Below are 19,749 nucleotides of genomic sequence, written 5' to 3' on the forward strand. Positions count from 1 at the left end.
CACTGCATTTTATGGTACGAATGAAAGTGGCTATGGCCATGTTATGGCTTATTGGGCTAGTTCAATAAAATACAAGAGCTCATTTTATTTAACAGCTTGAGGATCAATAACTTACCAGGTGCAGCGGCCACCCTTTCGGCAGGCGACGCGCCGCGCGGTGGATCCTCTGCCGCTGTAGAGTAAACACATTAAATGTTTACGAACTGCACACACACTTGGCGATAATTAAAACACTCATTCCTCTGATGCTTACGTGTCGCTGTGCTCACGCCCGCAGCCTCGTCTTGGACGACGACTTCCATCGCGTAGGTGGGGACGTCAGCCTGCTGGAAAATGTCATAAGCGTGGCTATTCGTTAGAATGCCTGTTACAAGTTTTCGTACTAATTTGCGAAAATATTGTGCAATTATTGAGTACTTAATGATCCCATGTGTTACCGTCCTCGTGCACTTCCGTGAAGGCATTTTAATTCTGTGTTAATCATCACTTAACCCCCGTTTTCTCGAAAACGCAGCCACCTGAGATTCTAGTTGATTAACCTACCTTCTTCTCCATTCTCTCCTACGCTATTTTCCTGTTCACCAACGGTGTCGCGTTCTGCTAAAGGTACCACTTACAGATAATGGCAAACTCTAAACCGGCACCATTCAGGAACCCATGATATTACGGCGGCAGTGTGCTTACCTCTTAGTAGGGGAGGTCGGTCACGCCGTGGAGGCGGACCGTCCCGGTGAGCTGCAGGACTCGGCCATGAAAGCCATGTAGCTGGTCCCCTCCTGTGCTTCTGAAAATACACGCCAATGTCGAAGGACAAATCGCCCAGGCCATTGGACGGTCACTCACCTTTGTTCTTAATTGCGGCAGCGTTGCGGCGGGCCTCGAACACTTGCTTCCGCCACCACTCTTGCCACTGCTCGGCGGTTTTCGCGACGCGGCCTTGCGTGTTCAGCTGGTCGGCTAGCTGCTGCCACAGCCGTCGGCGGTCGCCAGCAGTGAAGCGTGGCCCCAGCTCGCTGGATCTTATAGCCAGCTGGGGATGCTGTTGCATGAAGGCGACCACAGTCTCCTTTTGCGCCTCCGACACGCGCGGCCCCTTCGGTGCTGCCACATTTAGCGCCATGGCCATAGAATACAGAACTTCGCAACTTCCGGTGCTAGGCAAAAGGAGGCGTTGGCTCGACTGAACCAACCGCTTCAAAATTCGCGCCGTGTGCTTGAAACGGGGTGGTGGCTAGCGCCATCACTAAACGTTTCGCAAAACTGCGGCACCACCTAGCGCCATTTGAAGACATTAACCGCAATATTTTGTTTCAGTCGTTTTGCATTCAAAATTGAATCTTGAAAAGCAACACCAACACATTTTGCTACTCACTCATCATAGCAAAATATTCCTCAACATGCTGCAAACGCTTCTCAATATATTATACGGTCCCCAAGCAGACGTCAAAAGCGTGACGCAGGCTTCCACTTCGCTCATTGGCTGTTTGCTTCCTCTCATTCTCGCGAACACTGCGGACCGCCTATTTCGTGACGTTTAGAATGGAGGCGGTCCGTTCTATATTGGAACGCGTACAAGATCGCGCCCCTGACGCACAATTTCCTTCTCCGAAAATAAAACCCACCAAATTGCGAAAAATGCAATGAACCTCTTAGTCATACACACCCTAATATGTCCACACATGGACACTCGGGAGGTTATACCCTGCCTTATTACTAGCAGATGACCTCCTAGTCCCATTTGCTAACCTGTTCGACTTTTTAGAAAACACTGGTTATTTACACCAACTATAATGTAATGCAAGTTTACCTGCTCTAACGTTGCGTTGCGTTTCGTTTTGTCTTGTGTCTGGCGCACCATGGCCTTAGTTGCCTTTGTGCCATTAAACCCAAACTAACCAACCAAAATGTGAAATCAAGCATATGAAGTAAAGTGCATTAAACTCTTTTTATTAGAAGCAGTTAATGTATATGAAAACGATGTCTGTCGACACTAGGCAAAATATTTATCAGATTATCTACGCGCTTACGTTACGACTGAGGGCGAGCCGAAGCAATCCAAACATACGTTTGGTAAGCTGTTAGGCTTCTCGTGCAGCGTAATCCGTCGTGGTCTGTGTTTTGTTTATTTAGAGCCTCCTGCAAATTTTGACATGACGCCGTTGCAGCGACTGCGTGCCCGTGTGCCCTGCGACCAGCTTCTTTACCTTGATCTGTCGTGGACAGATATAGATGTGTTGCTCGCCCGCCACGCGCCCACGGAAAGGAAGAGGATGTCGTCCACCGGTTTAGTGGACGCTGCGGCTATGGACGACAAGACTTTTCGGAGGCTGTTCCGATTTGAGAAGAACGACCTCCACATGTTCAAGGATGCCTTGCGCATACCGGCCCCGCAGGGGCGTCTGTGTGAGCAGGCGTTTGGTGCGTTGCGACACCACGTACCCGAGCACACGAGGGTTAGCCCCTCCCGCGTGTAGCCGTGTGCGGCTTGGCCGTGTCTGGGGAAAGGGGGATCCTGGGGGTTGAGCTGATGCTGGTTGTTTGGACCTTAAGGCCCCCCGGCGGAGGCAACACACCTCTTCGGCCTCTGCTTCACATAGACGGCACCTCCAGACTGACCCACCTGGAGGAAATCGGCAGTCGCCTTTTCCTGTCCTCCTCTCCATTCTTCGTCTTTCTCTCCCACTTTTCCATCTTTCCTGTCTTCTGTTCATTTCTTTTAACTTCCTAATTCCTGGCGTCAAGGGTTAACCTTGTGTAATATATCCAGTCTTGGGTATATATATATTAGGTTATAGTGGGAACGCAGAATAGAATTTTTGTAATCCTGTGAAGTCTCCAAGTTGGGCTCCGAGGTGGGCGATGGGCATTCCTGCCGAATACAATAATACTAAATATGGCTTCAAATTCCCCCACACTCCCTGATCGCTCCCTGAAGAGGGGGCGCACCGATGAAACCAAGTTTTTCTTAAAACCAAACGAAGTATTTCCCAAGTACCATGTAATACACAGTAAACACGAAACAGACAGTTCGCACAATATACCCATTTCTGGTCGCAAAATGCCTGACTGAAGCAATCCGATCTGGTTACAAAGTAACTAAGATGGGAAGCGGCGACCTTCTTCTGGAGGTGCGTGACAAGCTCTAATACAGCAAACTGACCAAACTTAAGCTCCAATACAGCAAACTGACCAAACTTGTTGCGTTTGGTGACATTCCTGTCTCTGTGGGCCCTCACCGGTCAATGAACACTGTACGTGGTGTCATTTCTGATGACGACCTCCTTGAACTTAGTCAGAGCGAGCTGTTGGAAGGATGGGAAGAGCAAAACGTGGTAAAGGTGCAACGAATTAAGTTAAGGCGCGACGACAAGGAAATTCCAACAAGACATCTAATGATAACATTTGGAACAAGTGAACTACCTGATTCATTGGAGGCGAGATATTGTAAACTACGCGTACGACCGTACATTCAAAATGCGCGCCGATGCGTCAAGTCTCAGCGTTTTGGGCATGGGTCTCAGAGCTGCCGAGGGCGTGCTACTTGTGGAAAATGTGCATCTAAAAACCACACTTCAGACAACTGTTCTTCCACAACCTACTGCGCTAACTGTGACGGAGACTACCCCGCCTATTCGCCATCGTGCCCATGAAGGAAGAAAGAAAAACAAATAATCGAACTGAAGGTGAAACTAAACATCTATTTTCCAGAAGCGCGCAAGCGTCTGTGTCCACAACCAATCGAATCCGACCTACAGTGATGTGACGCGCCGGGGGGCAGCGCCACATCTTGTGGCGGCCGCGCAAGTCACACGCAGTGTGACGGTGGTTACGCCATCAGCCCCCCTGGCGGGAGCAGCCACTGCTCTTCTGCCCCCTACCAAGAAGGGCCAGCAGACCTCCGAGCCTGCCGGTCCCAGGGCCACTGCTCGTGCAGACAGGCCCGAAAAACCCCCGCGCGTGCCCGCTGAGCGGGCGTCATCCAGCGCCTCAGCGAGGCGATGGATGTAACAAAACCTTCTCCGGCGTCTCAGACACCGAAGGAACGGCGTTGCTCCCTGGAGCGCGCCAACAAAAAAGAAATGCCCCGCATCAAGGGGCCTGGAAAGGTCCCTTGAGCCAACTTAATTGATGTCTTGACACACACCATAAAACACTTCCAATATGGCCACACAGGTAATGCATTGGAATGTGAGAGGTCTAATACACAATCTTGATGACATTAAAGAACTCCTTCGCAAGTTTAATCCAAGGGTGCTGCGTGTGCAAGAGACACATCTTTTAGATACTTTCTCAAACAATATGCCATTTACCGCAAAGAGCGCAGTGACGCCTACGCCTTGTAAGGGGGTGTTGCTATTATAGTTGATAATGGTATTGTCTGTAAGCATTTACATCTGCAAACGCCCCTTGAGGCAGTGGCAATCAGAGCCGTGCTATTTGATAACCTAGTTACTGTGTGCTCTCTCTACATTCCTCCGAGCCATAAACTTTCCAGTACAGGATTGAGAGCTTTATCGCAGGACTCCCCGAATCTTGCATTGTAGTAGGCGATTTAAATCCACACAACACCCTCTGGGGAGGTTCACGTTGATACGAGAGGGCGCTTATTGGAAAACTTCCTTTTATCTTCCAATTCATGCATACTAAACAAAAAACCCACATTCTACAGCGTGGCGAACAAAACGTTCCCATCTATTCACTTAAGCATAACATCAAGTACACTAGTGCCATACCTGGATTGGAACGTCAAAAATCCATATGGGAGTGACCATTTCCCAATTGTCTTAAAATTAACAAAAAGCGATAAGTTTTCTCCACATCTGCCCCGTTGGAAGGTCGACTGTGCTGACTGAAAACGATACAAAGAGCTGACACATTAGACCTGGGATGACATCGGTACTCTCTCAATCGATGATAGTGTCATATTTGACGGCGTTTATAACTGATGCTGCATCAATATGTATCCCTCAAACGAATGGATCACCTTCTAAACGACGTATTCCTTGGTGGATTGAGCAGTGTAAGGAAGCCCGCAAAAATCAAAATAAGGCTTGGAGTCGCCTTCGGGACTGCCCAACTACCGAGAACTTGATCAGCTTCAAGAAAATAAAATCAGAAGGTAGAAGAACGCGCCACCTTGCCAAAAGGGAAAGCTGGCAAAAATACATCTCTAGTATTAATTCATATACAGACGAAAGAAAAGCCTGGAACAGAGTAAACAAAATAAAAGGCCGCGAAACTCATCCTCTACCACTAGTAAACACGCAAACAGATACTCTTGAGGACCAGGCTGACTGTCTAGGAGCACATTTCCAGTACATCTCATTACACAGATACATTCATAAAATTCTGGCGACAAGCAGAACAGATGACTTTGGATGGCCCCGCAGGGGTGTCTGCGTCAGCAGGCGTTTGGTGTGTTGCGACACCACGTACCCGAGCACACGAGGGTCGGACCCTCCCGCGAGTAGCCGTGCGCGGCATAGCCGTGTCTGGGGAAAAGGGGATCCTGGGGGTTGAGCCGATGCTGAGTGTTTGGACCTTTAAGGCCCCCCTGTGGAGGCAACACACCTCTTCGGCCTCGGCTTCACATAGACGGCACCTCCAGACCCACCTGGAGGAAATCGGCAGTCGCGTTTTCCTGTCTGTCCCTCCTCAAATCTTCGTCTTTATCTCCCACTTTTTGACCTTTCCTGTCTCCTTCTCTCTTCTTTTTACTTCCTTTCTCCTGGCGGCATGGGTTTACCCTGTGTGGTTATCCAACCTTGGGTACACCATATTCGGTTATAGTGACGGCGTACGACTGGCGTCGAGCAGACTTGCATGCAAGCTCTGCCGCGTCCCCTCGTTGGGCTCCGTGGTGGGCGGTCGGCGCTGTTGCCGAATTTTTATATATTTTCATGGAAACTGCTTTCCCCAAACTTGCTCATCGCCCTCAGAAACGAGGGCGCACCGAAAATGTCGTTAGTTTTTTGGCAATCGTACAGAGAACTTTCCCCGCTTTCATGTCATTCACTCTGATAAGCCCGAGAAGACGGTAAGAATGATCTCACCTTTCGTTGTCTCGAAATCTCTGACAGAAGTTTTCGGTCCCGGATACAATGCATCGAAAATGGCTAGCGGTGATCTTCTCCTAGAGCTCCGCGATCAGAAACAATATGAAAAACTGTCCAAACATTTATCTTTTGGGGGTGTTCCAGTCACAGTGACCCCACACCGTACCATGAATACTACCCGTGGCGTTGTATCAGATTCTGATCTGCTAGAATTGTCTGAAGCTGAACTTCTAGAGGGTTGAAATGATCAGAACGTGATCAATGTTAAGAGAATTAAAATAGCACGTGACGCAAAAGAAATCAATACCATGCACCTAATACTTACATTTGGCTCAAGCAACCTACCCGACACTATCGAGACAGGGTATGTGAAAATCCGAGTGAGACCGTACGTTCCAAATCCTCTACGATGCTTTAAGTGCCAGCGATTCGGCCACAGCTCACACAACTGCCGAGGCCGCCAGACATGTGCAAAATGCAGGTCCCGTGACCATGCCTCTGAAACGTGCGAAAACGCTCCACACTGCGTGAACTGTGATGGCGAGCCTGCCGCATACTCGCGGTCATGCCCGTCTTGGAAGAAAGAAAAAGAAAGTCACTATCAAAGTAAAAGAAAACATATCATTCAAAGAGGCACGCAGGCGGGTTGCATACCTTCCTAAGGCCAGCTTTGCCGAAGTGGCGCGTCAGGGGGCTGCGTCACAACGGCCTCCGGCGGCTGTCCGACCCACAAGCCGTGAGTCGGCAGTTACGCCATCTTCCCCCACGGCGGTTGCAGCTAGCGCTGCTCCGTCAACCCAGCAGACGGGGCCACCGACCCCAATGGTGGGCGCAGCCGAGGCTGCCCCAACCTCTCCGGCCCCTTCCAGCGCTGGCAACAGCCGGCGCAGCCAAATCCCTCAGGGAGCCCCATCGACCTCCGGGCTCGTGGGCGCAGGGGTCTTGCCCTCCAAGGCGGGACTCTCTTAACTTCTCGCTCGCAAGAGCACGTGTCCGGCGCCTCACAAGAGGAAGTGGACACTACACCTGTCCTCCAGGCGCACAAAACGCCTAAGGAGCGGCGAGGCTCCCTCGAACGCTCCAGAAAGGGCAGAACCCCCATTACAGGGCCTCGAAAGAGCTCCGTAACCTAAGGCATCACCTCCGTTTCCATACACACAGCACTTATTTACATTCAATATGGATACACAAATTATTCAATGGAACGTCAGAGGTCTTCTTAGGAACCTTGATGATGTACAAGAGCTTATCCAAAAACACAATCCAAAAGTGCTGTATTTGCAGGAAACACACTTAAAATCCAAACACACAAACTTTCTCCGAACGTATGTTACGTTTCGCAAAGATCGCCATGATGCTCTCGCATCATCGGGCGGTGTTTCAATTGTAATTCAAAAAAGCATAGCCTGTCAACGTTTACAGCTACGAACGGCCATTGAGGCAGTGGCGGTTCGAGTTATTCTGCTAAACAAACTTATTACTATTTGCTCACTTTATATACCCCCACATTATAAACTAAGCAAACATGAATTTCAGTCCTTTATAGATGAATTGCCAGAACCCTATGTTGTTGTTCGCGATTTCAATGCACATAACTACCTGTGGGGCGACCCTCGTATAGATGCGCGAGGACGTCTTGTCGAACAGTTTCTTTTTTCTTCTGGTGCGTGTCTGTTGAATAAAAAAGAACACACATATTACTCTCTTGCAAACAGAACCTATTCTTCCATAGACCTTAGCATACTCTCCCCGTCTGTACTGCCTGAACTTCAATGGGAAGTTACCGACAACCCTTACGGCAGCGACCACTTCCCTATACTGCTAAGATCACCTAAAGAAAACGAATATCCGCCACACGCTCCTAGGTGGAAGATTGAGACAGCTGATTGGGAGAAATTTCGATCTCTTACTAGCATCTCATGGGCTGACCAGTCTTCGTTAGGAATTGATGCTGCAGTCGAGTTCTTTACAGCCTTCATAATAGATGTCGCATCTAAATGCATATCAGAAGTAAAAGGCTGGGCCTGCACACGGCGTGTCCCGTGGTGGAACGACGATTGTAGGATCGCTCGTAAAAAACAGAACAGGGCGGGGGGGTTGCTACGCGCTTCTCCCACTGCGGAGAATCTTAGCAACTTTAAAGAAGTAAAAATCCCAAGGCAGGCGAACCGGCCGACAGGCCAGACGAGAAAGTTGGCAGAAGTTTCTATTGCGTATCAACTCGTTTTCTGATGAGGCCAAAGCCTGGAACAGGGTCAATAGTATAAGAGGGCGACAAGCATATTCACTCCCTTTGGTAAACACACAAGGCGATACCCTACAAGATCAGACGGACTCACTTGGGGAGCACTTTGAGAGCGTGTCAAGTGCCAACCATTACTCGCAATTTTTTCTGAAATATAAACAAATAGAAGAATGTAAGCCACTTATGAGAAAATGTCAACAGAATGAACCATACAACTGTCCTTTTAGCATTGCCGAGTTGAGAGCTGCCTTGAGCGCATGCAAGAGCTCTGCACCGGGATCTGACAGAATCATGTATGAAATGATCAAAAACTTACATAAAGACACCCAAGTTACACTAGTCACAATTTTCAACACCATTTGGGCTGCGGGATACATCCCGACTGCATGGAAAGAAGCCATTGTGATCGCGGTTTTGAAACAAGGCAAAGATCCTTCCTTAGTGGCAAGTTACCGCCCGATAGCCCTGACAAGTTGCCTTTGTAAGGTATTTGAAAAAATTATCAATCGCCGTCTCGTACATCTCCTAGAGTCCAGCAGAATGCTTGACCCATTTCCATGTGGTTTTCGGGAAGGGCGATCTACAACCGACCATCTTGAGCGCATCGAAGCGAGCATTCGCGATGCCTTCGTGCACAAGCAATCTTTCTTATCTCTATTTCTGGGTATGGAAAAAGCGTACGACACAACCTGGCGGTACGGAATCCTGCGCGATCTTTCCGCGCTAGGTATCCGCGGCAATATGTTAAAGACCATAGAGAGCTACCTAGAGAACCGTAAATTTCGAGTGAATATAGCTCCTGCACTGTCGCGTACATTTATACAGGAAACGGGGGTACCCCAGGGTTGCGTGCTCAGCTGTATGCTCTTTGTCGTAAAGATGAACACGCTTCGTGCATCTTTATCACCAGCTTTTGTCTATTCCATCTACGTAGACGATATACACATAGGTTTCAAATCCTGCAACCTCACGGTCTGCGAGAAACAGGTACAGCATGGTTTGAACAAGGTGTCAGGGTGGGCAGAGAAAAATGGTTTTAAAATCAATCCTCAAGAGTTCTTGTGTGCTGTTTAAAGGAAGAGAGGCCTGGTTCCGGATCCTTGCTTAGAAATGTGTGGACAACAGATACCTGTAAACAAAGAACACAAATTTCTAGGTGTTATACTTGACAATAGACTCACTTTCATCCCACACATTAAAGAACTTAAAGAAAAATGTCTGAAAACAACGAACCTAATGAAACTTCTATCGCCGACTACGTGGGTTAGTGACGACGTGCCTAATGAATCTTTATAAGAGCCTGATTCGGTCACGATTAGATTATGGTGCCGTGATATATCATTCTGCCGCCCCGAGCGCGCTAAAGATGCTAGATCCGGTCCACCATCTAGGAATCCGCTTAGCCACGGGCGCTTTCAGAACAAGTCCCATTAAAAGTTTATACATAGAATCAAATGAGTGGTCACTTCATCAGCAGAGAACATACATCAGCCAAACATATTTTCTGAAAGTGCACTCTAATCCTCAACATCCGTGTTTTAATACCGTTAATGATATGACATATTCTACACTCTTTCGCAATCGTCCCTCCGTAAGACAACCTTTCTCGCTGCGTGTCAGGCAGCTTAGTGTAGAAATGCATGTCCCACTGTTCGAGCTTCGCCTAATGCATCCAGCCAAGCTGCTACCTCCTTGGGAGTGGCAGCTGGTACAATGTGATATATATTCCCTACAAGTTACAAAGGAAGCCCCAGATATCGAAATGCGAATGCATTTCCTGGAACTGCAGTACAAGTACTCCTGCACGGAGTTCTACACAGACGCATCGAAGTCACACAACGGGGTGTCCGACGCAGCCGTCGGTCCATCCTTCTCGGAATCCGACGTACTGCATCCGGAAACAAGTATCTTTACGGCTGAGGCCTACGCACTGTTGTCGGCTGTAAAGTATATAAAGAAATCAAAACTCCAGAAATCAGTTATATATACAGACTCCCTAAGTGCTGTGAAGGCCTTAATGTCATTTTCTGAGCACAAAAATCCAGTAATCAATGAACTATATTCCGTCCTATGTAAAACGTATATATGTAACCAGCATGTCATCATATGCTGGGTGCCGGGTCATAGGGGCATCGACGGCAATATTCTGGCGGACCGGATGGCCACATCAATTGCATCGTATTCTGTAAATCCTACCGCTGGAGTCCCTGTCACAGATCTGAGGCCCTTCTTGCGCAGAAAACTGCGAAACTACTGGGAACGCTCGTGGGACCTGGAAACAAATAAGCTGCACGTAATAAAGCCACAATTACGGTTCTGGCCTTCTGCAACAAAATCACGCCGAACAGATGTCCTATTCTGTCGTCTAAGAATAGGACACACATTTGGCACCCACAATTTTTTACTCACTGGAAATGAGCCCCCAACCTGTGGGAGATGCGGGGAGAGGCTGACCGTCCTCCATGTCCTCCTGGAGTGTCGGAAAGCCGAATCTGACAGAAAGAAACATTTTCCGTTAGCATACCGGCAGCACATTCCCCTTGATCCTGTAATGATACTCGGCCCAGAACTGCTATTTGACACTAACGCAGTCCTAGACTTCCTGAAAGATGTTGTTACATGTAATTAGCCCTATACGTTCATAGCGACTCCTCTCTCCGGAGGATGCCGCTGTGATAGCTATTCCATATAGCACATGCCTCTCGGCCCTTGCGTTTCAAGGGCTCTGGCGAGGCAGTAGTGCTCTTAGACAATTTTAGCATCTTGCATATTTTATATAATGCATCATTATTCACTGATGCATCTTAGTGACCATAGTACTATGTCATTAATCATTGCCATAATTTTATTATGTGTAATTTTTATGCAATTTACAGAAACTCTTTTAGGCCCCTTTACAGCCACGTCACATTAAATTCACAGAGCCCATCAGACCACGACATATTCATTACCACTAGCATGGCGCTCTTTGGCCATACCTGGCCCTTGCGCCATTAAACCTCAAACATCATTATCACTTTGGATGGGAAAGGCACATCCAATGAAGTATACAATCGTCCATTTGGAATGGCTGAGTTCCAAGCCTCACTGAACTGTTGCGACAAGTCCGCTCCAGGAAGTGACAGAATAATGTATGAGATGATCAGACACTTACACAATGAAACACAAAAACACTACTTCTTCAATTCCATGTTCACTGCCGGCTACATTCCTTCTGTCTGGAAAGAAGCAGTCGTGATCCCTATTCTCAAAGAGGGCAAGGACCCTTCCTCACCCAACAGTTATAGGCCTATAGCTCTGACTAGTTGTCTATGCAAATTATTTGAGAACATGATTAACCGTCGCCTCATCCATTTTCTTGAAAGCAACAAGATACTTGATCCCTTTCAGTGCGGTTTTAGGGAGCGTAGATGCACAACAGATCACCTTGTCCGCATCGAGACAAATATCCGTGATGCCTTTGTCCGCAAACAGTTCTTCCTGTCAGTATTTTTAGATATGGAAAAGGCATACGACACAACCTGGCGCTTTCGAAATCCTCCGTGACCTGTCTGAAATGGGAGTTCGAGGCAACTTCCTGAACGTGATTCAGAGTTACCTCTCCAATCGGAGGTTCCGTGATAGAGTTGGTAATGCTCTGTCTCGTCCATTTACGCAAGAGGCTGGTGTTCCACAAGGTGGTGTGCTGAGCTGCACTCTTTTTTTATTGTCAAAATGAACGCGATCAAGACTGCCATACCACGTTCTATGTTTTATTCCGTATATGTGGATGACATCCACATAGGTTTCCCCGCAGGGGCGTCTGCGCAAGCAGGCGTTTGGTGTGTTGCGGCATCACGTACCCCAGCACACGAGGGTTGGACCCTCCCGCGTTTAACCGTGCGCGGCTTAGCCGTGTCCGGGGAAAGGGGATCCTGGGGGTTGAGTCGATGCCTGGTGTTCGAAACTTTAAGGCACCCCGGCGGAGGCAACACACCTCTTTGGCCTCTTCTTCACGTAGACGGCACCCCCGGACTGACCCACCCGGGGGAAATCGGTAGTTGCCTTTTCCTGTCTCTGTCTCCCTCCAGCCTTCGTCTTTCTCTCACTTTTCATCTTTCCTGTCTTCTCCTAGCTTCCGCTTACTTCCAATTTTTCCAGACAGCGAGGGTTAACCTTGTGTGAATAGCCAACCTAGGTTATCTCATATTTGGTTATAGTGATAACGTACAGCTGGCGTTTACAGGACCTGTTTTTTACAGTACCTGTATCGTCCCCCTGTAGGGCTCCACGGTGGGTGGCTGGCGTTATTGCTAAAATTAAGTTCTTCTATGGCAAAGTCCTTCCCACCCCTCCTTGATCGCCCTCAGAAAAGAGGGCGCACCGAAGATGTATTCAAGTTCTTTGGTCGTGAAAGACCCAACTTCCCACGATTTCATGTGATTCACTCGGAAAAGTCAGACACACAAGTACGCACAATCTCCGCATTTCTAGTTTCAAAGTCTTTAACTGAGGCTCTTGGTCAAGGTTACAAGGCAACAAGGATGGCAAGTGGAGATCTCCTCTTGGAGCTCCAGAATCTGAAACAATTTGAAAAGCTACCCAGTCTCCTGTCATTTGGGGACGCTCAAGTGACAGTGACTCCGCACCGCACTATGAACACTACCCGCGGCGTTGTCTCAGAAGATGATTTGCTTCAGCTGACAGACGCAGAGCTCTTGGAGGGCTTCAGTGAGCAAAATGTTGTTAATGTGAAAAGAATAAAGATGAGGCGGGATGGTAAAGAGATTGCGACCAAACACATAATACTCACCTTCAATTCAAGTGTCCTACCCGAGTCAATCGAGCCCGGGTACATAAAGCTCCGTGTTGGGCCTTACGTGCCCAATCCACTCCGATGTTTCAAATGTCAGCGCTTTGGCCACAGTTTGCAGAGCTGCCGGGCCAGCTAAACATGTGCAAAATGCAGTGCCCACGAACACACCACTGAAGATCTGTGCGAACGCTCTCCACTGTGCAAACTGTGATGGGGAGCACGCCGCGTACTCGCGGTCGTGCCCATCCTAGAAGAAAGAAAAAGAAATCGTAACGATCAAAGTGAAAGAAAATATCGCATTCAAGGAGGCACGCAGGCGGGTAGCATACCTGCCAAAGAAAAGCTTTACCGAAGTGGCGCGTCAGGGGGTAGCGTCACAACGGCCTCCGGCGGCTGTCCGACCCACAGGCAGTGAGTCGGCAGTTACGCCATCTGCCCCCGCGGCAGTTGCAGCTAGCGCTGCTCCGTCAACCGAGGAGAGGGGACCATCGACCCCGAAGGTGGGTGCAGCCGAGGCTGTCCCAACCTCCCCGGCCCCTTCCAGCGCTGGCAACAGCCGGCGCAGCCAAATCCCGCAGGGAGCCCCATCGACCTCCGGGCTGGTGGGCGCAGGGGTCTTGCCCTCCAAGGCGGGACTCTCTCTGAAAACTTCTCGCTCGCAAGAGCACGTGTCCGGCGCCTCACAAGAGGCACTGGACACACCTCTCCTCAAGGCGCACCAAGCGCCTAAGGAGCGGCGAGGCTCCCTCGAACGCTCCAGAAAGAGCAAAACTCCCGTTACAGGGCCTCAAAAGAGCTCTGTAACCTAAGACATCACCACCGTTTCCGTAAACACAGCACCAATTTTTTCTTTAATATGGATACACAAATCATTCAATGGAATGTCAGAGGTCTTCTTAGGAATCTCGATGATCTACAAGAACTCATCTACCAACACAATCCAAAAGTGCTGTGTTTACAGGAAACACACTTAAAACCAAAACACACAAATTTTCTTCGACAACACGTTACTTTTCGCAAAGGCCGCGATGATGCTCTCGCATCATCGGGTGGCGTTGCCATTGTAATTCAAAAAAAGCATAGCGTGTCAACGTTTGCAGCTACGAGCGGCCCTCGAAGCAGTGGCGGTTCGAGTTGTCCTGCTAAACAAACTCATCACTATTTGCTCACTTTACATACCCCCACATTACAAACTAAACAAACCTGAATTTCAGTCCTTCATAGATGAATTGCCAGAACCTTATGTTGTTCTTGGCGATTTCAATGCGCATAGCACCTTGTGGGGAGACTATCGCATCGATGCGCGTGGTCGTCTAGTTGAACAGTTCCTTTTTTTTTCTTCTGGAGCGTGCCTTCTAAATAAGAAAGAACCCACATATTACTCTTTTGCAAACAGAACCTTTTCGTCAATAGATCTTAGTATAGTTTCCGCGTCTATACTGCCCGAACTCGAATGGGAAGTTATGAGCAACCCTTACGGGAGCGATCACTTCCCCGTACTGCTAAGAACATCCAAAGAAAATGAATTTCCTCCACAAGCTCCTAGATGGAAGATAGATACAGCCGACTGGGAGAAATTTCGAAATCTATCTAGCATCTCATGGGCTGATATGTCTTCTCTAGACATTCATGCCGCTGTGGAGTATTTTACAGCGTTCATAATAGATGCCGCATATAAATGCATATCTGAAGGAAGTGGTTTGGCATGCAGACGGCGTGTCCCGTGGTGGAACGACGAATGTAGGATTGTTCGTAAGAAACAGAACAAAGCGTGGGGGTTGCTACGCGATTCCCCCACTGCAGAGAATCTTATTAACTTTAAGAAAGTAAAATCTCAAGGCAGGAGAACCCGCAGGCAGGCCAGAAGAGAAAGCTGGCAGAAGTATTTATCGAGTATTAACTCGTTTAGAGATGAGGCCAAAGCCTGGAACAGGGTGAATAGGATTAGAGGGCGCCAAAAATATTCGCTCCCTCTGGTAAACACACAGGGCGATACACTGAAAGACCAGGCAGACTCACTTGGGGAGTATTTTGAGAGAGTGTCAAGTCTAACAAATTATTCGCAATCCTTTCTAAAATACAAACAAATAGAAGAATGTAAGCCACTCATAGGAAAATGTCGAAAGAATGAACCATACAACTGTCCATTTAGTATTGCCGAGTTCAGAGCTGCCTTGAGATCATGCAAGAGCTCCGCACCGGGTTCTGACAGAATTATGTATGAAATGATCAAAAGCCTACACAATGACACCGAAGTTACACTACTCACAATTTTCAACACTATTTGGGCTGCGGGATACTTTCCAACTGCATGGAAAGAAGCAATTGTGGTCCCTGTTTTGAAGCAGGGGAAAGACCCATCCATTGCGGCAAGCTATCGCCCAGTAGCTCTTACAAGGCGCCTGTGTAAGGTTTTTGAAAAAATGATTAATCGCAGACTCATACACTTCCTTGAACTCAATAATATACTGGATCCCTATCAGTGCGGCTTCAGAGAAGGCCGGTCGACAACAGATCACCTTGTACGCATTGAAGGATATATTCGGGACGCATTTGTACATAAGCAGTTTTTCTTGTCAATACTCCTTGACATGGAGAAGGCATATGACACAACATGGCGCTACGGCATCTTGGGAGACTTGTCGGAAATGGGCATCTATGGCAATATGCTGAAAATAATTGACAGCTATTTGTTGAATCGAATCTTCCGAGTGAAAATCGGCAACGTATTGTCGCGACCTTTCACACAAGAAACAGGTGTACCACAGGGAGGCGTGCTGAGTTGTACGCTCTTAATCGTGAAGATGAACTCGCTTCGTGCTTCGCTACCACCTGCCGTTCTTTATTCTGTCTACGTCGACGACATTCAAATCGGCTTCAAATCCTGTAACCTCTCAGTATGCGAGAGACAGGTGCAACAGGGCTTGAACAAGATTTCCAAGTGGGCAGACAAAAACGGATTTAAAATCAACCCCCACAAAAGCTCTTGCGTTCTTTTTACAAGAAAGAGAGGCCTGTTTCCGGATCCTTCCTTAGAACTGTGTGGACAACAAATACTTGTCAACAAAGAGCACAAATTTCTGGGTATTATACTTGATTACAGACTCACTTTCATTCCACACATTAAATATCTGAAAGAAAAGTGTCTAAAAACAATGAACTTAATGAAACTTCTATCCCAGACTACATGAGGTAGTGACAAGAAGTGTTTAATGATCATATACAAGAGCCTAATTCGGTCTCGATTGGATTATGGTGCTGTAGTATATAACTCTGCCGCCCCGAGCGCGCTAAAGATGCTAGACCGTGTTCACCATCTAGGTATCCGCTTAGCCACGGGCGCTTTCAGAACAAGCCCGATTCAAAGCTTATATGCCGAATCGAATGAATGGTCTCTCCACCTACAGAGATCATACATTAGCTTTACATATTTCCTTAAAGTACGCTCTAATCCTGAACATCCATGTTTTCATACCGTTACCGATATGACGTGCGCTACACTTTTCAGCAATCGCCCCTCCATAAGACAGCCTTTCTCGCTGCGTGTGAAGGAGATTAGCGATGAAATACGTGTCCCACTCCCCGAGCATCGCTTAATGCACCTAACCAAGCTCTTACCTCCTTGGGAGTGGCAGGTGATACAATGTGACATATCCTTTATAAATATTACAAAGCACGCTCCTGAGGCCGAAATTAGAATGCATTTCCTCGAACTGCAGTACAAACACTCCTGCGCAGCGTACTACACAGACGCTTCGAAGTCAAATGCCGGGGTATCCTATGCAGCCGTCGGCCCATCCTTCTCGGAATCCGATGTACTGCATCCGGAAACAAGCATCTTTACGGCCGAGGCCTACGCATTACTCTCTGCTCTGAAGCATATAAGAACATCAAAACTTCCAAAAGCAGCGATCTATACAGACTCTCTAAGCGTCGTGAAGGCCCTAATGTCACTCTACAAACATAAAAATCCTGTATTCAATTAACTGTATTCGGTATTGTGTAAAGCGTACTCATCTAACCAGAACATCATAATATGCTGGGTCCCTGGCCATAGGGGAATCGAAGGTAACGTTCTCGCGGACGAGATGGCCACGTCAATCACATCGCAAGCTGTCAACCCTACCGCTGATGTGCCTGTCACAGATCTGAGGCCTTTCTTACGAAATAAACTGCGACATCACTGGCAGTGCACGTGGGACGCGCAAACAAATAACTAACTGCACGTTATAAACCCCAGATAGGTTTTTGGCCCTCCCCAACAAAATCTCGGCGAACAGATGTCCTATTCTGTCGCCTCAGAATAGGACACACATTTGGCACCCATAGTTACCTGCTTACTGAAAGTGAACCTCCAACCTGTGGCAGATGCGGTGAGAGGCTTACCGTCCTCCACGTGCTCCTGGAATGTCGGGAAGCCGAAACGGAGAGAAAGAAACATTTTCCGCTTGCTTACCATTATAACATCCCTCTACACCCGGCTATGTTTCTCGGCAAGGAACCGCTTTTTGACACCAAGGCAATCCTCAACTATTTGATGTCGTACTACACGTTATATGCCCATTAATTTCGTAGAGCATCCTCGCTCCAGAGGATGCCACTGCGATAACAGTTTTGCATAGCACATGCCTCCAGGCCCTTGTTCTTCAATGGCTCTAAGGAGGCAACAGTGCTCTAGCATATCTTATAACCATATTTATTTTCACACATCGTATCATTCTTTTTAGACGCACCTTAAATGTTCATAGTACACGTCATAAGACATCGCCATAATCTTATTGTACAAATTTTGCGCACTTTAGCGCGAACATTTTTAACGCCCCTCTACAGCCACGTCACACCAACTTCATCGAACTCATGATTTCATTGCAAACTCATTAACATGGACATGGCGCTCTTTGGCCATAACTGGCCCTTGCGCCATTAAAAACCACATATCACCATCATAACCAGCATGTCATTATATACTGGGTGCCTGGGCATAGGGGCATCGAGGGTAATGTTCTGGCAGACCAGATGGCCACATCAATTTAATTGCATACAGTTAATCCTACAGCTTCGGTCCCTGTCACAGACCTGAAGCCTTTTTTAAGAAAGAAACTGCGAAACCACTGGCAACGTAAGTGGGACACAGAAGTAAATAACAAACTCCACGTTATAAAGCCACAGTTAGGTTCTTGGCCCTCCGTAACAAAATCACGGCGAACAGATGTCCTATTCTGTCGCCTCAGAACAGGACACACATTTGGCACACATAACGTTTTACTCACTGAAAATGATCCTCCAACCTGCGGTAGATGCGGGGAGAGGCTGACCGTCCTCCACGTCCTCCTGGAGTGTCGGGCAGCCGAATCTGAGAGAAGGAAACATTTTTCCCTAGCATACCGGCAGCACATCCCCCTTCATCCTGTTATGTTGCTTGGTCCAGAACCACTCTTTGACACCAACGCCGTCCTAGATTTTTTGAAAGATGTTGTATTGCATGTTCTTAGCCCCACACGTTCGTAGCGGGTCCTCTCTTCAGAGGATGCCGCCGTGATAGCTCTTTGGTATAGCACATGCCTCTAGACCCTTGTGTTTCAAGGGCTCTGGCGAGGCAGCAGTGCTCCAAGTAATTATACCATCTTAAATATTTTATATTTTGCATCATTCTTCTACCATGGATTTTAAATATTCATAGTATTCGTCATTAGTCATCGCCATAATGTTATAGCACGTAGATTTTACGCACTTTACAGCGAACATTTTTAGGCCACTTTACAGCCAAGCCACATCTTCCATAATACATCGTCAACATTACCACGTCTCATGGCGCTCTTTGGCCAAACCTGGCCCTTGCGCCACAAAACTCCACACATCATCATCGAGCTTATCGGCGAACACCTCTGGCAGCTTCTGGCATATAGGAAGATGTGCGACGGCCGGGAGAAAATCCCTTGCGCCTCATAAAGCGACGCAGCCATGACTTTGGTGCGCTGAACTCTTCTCGGCGTAGTCCGGCTTCAAGCGCAAGCTCCAAATCTTTGCAGAATGAGAATGCACAATCACGAGTAGTGACCGCGCACGAAGGTGCCGCACAAAGTCCGCAAGTGCGTCCTCAAGCTGTGGATGTACTGCACGACGTCCGCGAAAGACTTTTTGCTCGGTTTGCACGCAAACAACTTAACTTTCTGTCCGTGCGAATACCGCAAGCTCTTCTCCGAAACGCCGAACATGCGCTGAGCGGCCATGTTCCCGTTCGCTTCAGCGAACTTTATAACTTTCTTCTTGAAAGCCGCTGTAAAGTGCCTCCGCGTGCCGATGCTCATTACTAACGCGGAATTGCACACGAGGTCAAACAAAACAGTGCACGCGAAGACTAACAGCCAGGGAACGAAAAAAAAAACAAAGCAAGCAATCGCGTTTGGATGTCAATACGGCTTTGGCTATCCGTTCGCGAACAGGTACGCCAAGGGTTGCCACACTGCGACTCGCATTCTGCTAATGGCCGCTATATAAGACGAGGGGCGACTTGCAGTCGCTGTTTTTAAGAAAAAATCTCGACTTATATTCCGGTTTATACGGTACATTCAGGTGAAAAATTCATGTTAACATCAAAAGCACCTTGTTTGTGATACATTACGCTTATGTCCTAGCATGAAGTGGCCTTGAAA

At 47.9% G+C, this 19,749-nt stretch overlaps 1 long non-coding RNA gene across 1 annotated transcript in view; it reads right to left on the reverse strand.

The window, feature by feature from the left end:
- The window catches only part of LOC142568501 (uncharacterized), a 69,572-nt gene extending 51,042 nt beyond the window's left edge, over positions 1-18,530 (reverse strand). Inside the window, exon 1 of the long non-coding RNA XR_012825446.1 lies at positions 18,367-18,530. This is a non-coding gene — a long non-coding RNA (uncharacterized LOC142568501). The remainder of the gene's footprint in view (positions 1-18,366) is intronic.
- Positions 18,531-19,749: the final 1,219 nt, after the last annotated feature.

This window comes from Dermacentor variabilis, unplaced genomic scaffold (genome assembly GCF_050947875.1).
Source record: "Dermacentor variabilis isolate Ectoservices unplaced genomic scaffold, ASM5094787v1 scaffold_20, whole genome shotgun sequence".
In the NCBI taxonomy this organism is placed as follows: Eukaryota; Metazoa; Arthropoda; class Arachnida; order Ixodida; family Ixodidae; genus Dermacentor; species Dermacentor variabilis.